Consider the following 3,712-nt stretch of genomic DNA (forward strand, 5'->3'; position numbering starts at 1 on the left):
TTTATACAAATGGCCTGCCAGCGAAATTATACAATTCTGAAGAGGAGCCAACGAATTATACAATTGCTTCTTTTTGTATATATGTATAGCGAAATAGACAACTTTCAATTGTATATGTATAGCGAATTATACATATATATGTTTGCTATGGAGCGCAATTATGCAAACTTTGCTATAGCATACAAATATGATTTTTTTGTTTGCTATATGTGAAAGTTGCTCTACAATAATTATCTTTTTAACATTGAGAAGAAAAGTATTGGGGGTGAGAAATTGGCAGTAGCAAGGGAAATAGTAAATCCTAAAATTAAGGAGCGGAAAGAGAAAAAATAATAATTAAAGAAATGATTTTAAGAAAATAATGTGCTAATTGTCTATTACCTATTAATATTATCTGTTTGTTTAAAATAAAGTTTCCATTAATAGTGGATATTAGTTAAACTCTTTTCTTTTTCTTTTTATTGTAAAAATAGCGGGTGACCCTTTTAAGACCTTCAGAGTCTGTTTGACATTGCTGCTAAAAATTACTTATTTTTTTAAGCACTTTTTAAAAATGACTTTTAAAAAAAAGTGATTTTGAACAAAAGCAATTTGTGGTTGACAAATTCATTTGAAAAGTATTTTTAATAAGCAAATCGTGTTTGACTAATCTTTTTTTTAAGGAGTCACATTACTAAAAAGGGTAAGTATCAATGTTCTTCTAATAGTAACATTACTTAATAGATAGAAACTATTTTAAATATCGATTAGAATTTTTTAATTAAATTAAAATATATATAATCAAATTTTCAATCAATATTATACATAAATAAATAAATCAATTAAATATTAATATAGTATTAACATGATGGCTTAAATATAATTCAAAATATCAAGAAAAATAAATTTAAAAATATTTTCACAAATTAAACCACTATATACGGAAAATTCACCACAAAAATAAATAAAGTCTTTCATATTTTTAATACTAAAAAATGTTGTTGTTACATTTATTTCCGATTCTGTAAAATAAAATGTTAAATAATATATAAAATATAAAATAATAATAATAATAAATAAACATAAAATATAAAATAAAAATTATTGTATAAAAATAAAAATATAAAATAAATTTCTTGAATGAAACATAACCAAACTTATGAGATATGCTAATTAATTACTAAGGGATATATTAGTAAATATGTATATATGAGAGGGATAATTTAGTCTTCAAGAAAATAATTGTCTACTTCTGCTTCTGTTTTTTTTAAGAAACATATTTTTTTAGCATCTTCCTAACAACAGAAAAACTGCTTCTGCTTCCATTTAAAAGGAGTTTTAAGATTTTGCCAAAAAAAATACTTTTGGCCTCCCAACAACGATGCCAAACAGACTCGTAATTGTGAAAAAAGTAGAAAGAAATAGTCTCATATCTCTCTAGCTTTTTCTTGCCGTCTCAAAATCAATTTTATTGCTGACGTTTACAAGCCGTACACACAGGGCCAAAATGGACAAAGGTCAGGCAAAGAAAAAAAACAATAAGATTCAGCTCTCTAATGTGAATGTCACGCCCCGAGTTTATCCCCTAGATGCAACACAGAACCTAGGATCACGAGTGACCCTAAGCAAATCCTGAGTCTGGCATATCACAAGCATACTGAAATACAACTAAGTAAGCGGAAGCATAACTGTAAAGTGAGTCAAGACTAAAAAATCTTCGAGTGAGAATATAACTAAATAACAATGGGGAACAACCAAAAACCACTTAATACTGACTTTAGGTCTGGAAGCCTCTAATATTGATGAGCTGCTGGGACAAATCCCCAGCTAACTCTAAAAGTACAGATAACTGATAATAAGTTAACTAAACAAAAAAAACATAAAGAAACGTCCTCGGACTATGAGGACTCACCACTGAAGTTGTTGACTATGGACTGGAAGTCGAACTAAGCGCGATCTGGATGTTGAGAGCCTGAACCTACATCATACAATGATGTAGCGCAAAAGTATATGTCAGTACTTTGAATGTACTGAGCATGCATGATATATATACTAAGCTGAACAATATAAACTGAACATGGAAATAGATATACTGAGACATAACTGAATGCGGATGCAATGACTAAGTACTAACAATGAAGATAACATGTTGAACTGAATACTAAAGTAAATGTTGCTAACATGGTCAATGCAATAAGAGTATGACTGTGGGATGTACTATTAACCGACATAAATTACGTGAGCTAAACATGTAATATGATGTATAAGCCCCATCTAGAGGACTCACTATACCTTGCCAGGGGTATAAAGGCATTAATGTGGCATGATCACTAAAACTGATGCCCAACTGTCACGATCCAAGGTATACCCTTGGTGTAAAATGACATATAGGTCCCCGAGAGGACATATACAAGCCACTTAGAATGCATAAACAACACAATAGAAAATAAAGAGGTTTTAATATACAATTCATATCATAAAGAATTTTGTCAAAACAAAACGGAAGTTTACATAGTCTCAAAGTCATCTATTACATTAAGAGTGATTGGGATGTAATCTTGGCATCACATACAACATCTGAAAAAAAGATGAAAATCAATAAAAAGTTCGGTCCTCGGAACATGATGAACAACCACTACTCAAATCAAGACAACCAAATTGATCTCTAGTAACGGGGATAGCGAAATTGGAGCATCGGACCCTACATTTTTAGAGGAATGTAGGCAATAGTATGCGTTAGTACAAATATGTACCAAGTATGATAGCAATGCACAGTGTTATAAAATCATGCTAAAAAGGACCTTTCATGTCCTGCAAAGACCAAACTAAAACCATTAAATAAGAGGTTAGAAAACATAATCGTAATCATTATCAATGCAAGTAAAACTCATCTTTGGACACTTGTGAGATACTTCTTGAAATAACCTTAGTTCGTCATTATTGTGGGAAGTAGCCTTAATCGACATTTAAGACCATGTGAGCTATAACATGGAATCTAGTCTCTACCCCACACCAAAAGAGGTGTCCTTACTTACCAAGGTAAGAACCATGAACTTCTAGCTTAAGTGGATCTACTAGCGAATGTCTATCTAAGACAACCTATGATGGCACACAGTTTATGGGACACGGGTAATCACCACTTGTCCACTCGGTACTAAGCATAATTCCCACAGAATAGTTATCAACCATATTCATCATATCTTTAAGAGACATGGGTAATTGCCTCTTCTCTTTTACTATGAGGACATGGGTAATCGCCTTTTGTCTTACCATTAGAATAACTCCTAAAACTTGATTCAATGTTTAGGTGATAAAGGATTTCAACTCTAAGAATCCTTCATGTGAGAAAACCTTTCACATTCATGTGTTGAGTATTATGTCAGAAATCCTTTCACAATAATCAACAACAACAACATTTAAGCTTTACTCTCAAAGCAACTTATATCATATTTCATAAATTTCACAAGAAGATGCATATCTTCATAAAATCCTTTTTTATAGTTCAAAATCCACTTTCAATCATCATAATCTAGAAAACATGGATTAAACATGGGTTCATGGGAATTCATCTTAAAAGCATGGAATTATCTCAATTCATGCATAATAGTTCATAAAACAATCAGCTAAATCAACATTGAAAAGAACCCATGACATGGAAGAAAACCCTAACTTCAATTGGAGATTTTCTAACTTGTAAATTGGGGAATTTAGGCACTCTATGGAGGAAAGAGAT

The sequence above is a fragment of the Solanum tuberosum genome, unplaced genomic scaffold, assembly GCF_000226075.1.
Source record: "Solanum tuberosum cultivar DM 1-3 516 R44 unplaced genomic scaffold, SolTub_3.0 scf00224, whole genome shotgun sequence".
Taxonomy (NCBI): Eukaryota; Viridiplantae; Streptophyta; class Magnoliopsida; order Solanales; family Solanaceae; genus Solanum; species Solanum tuberosum.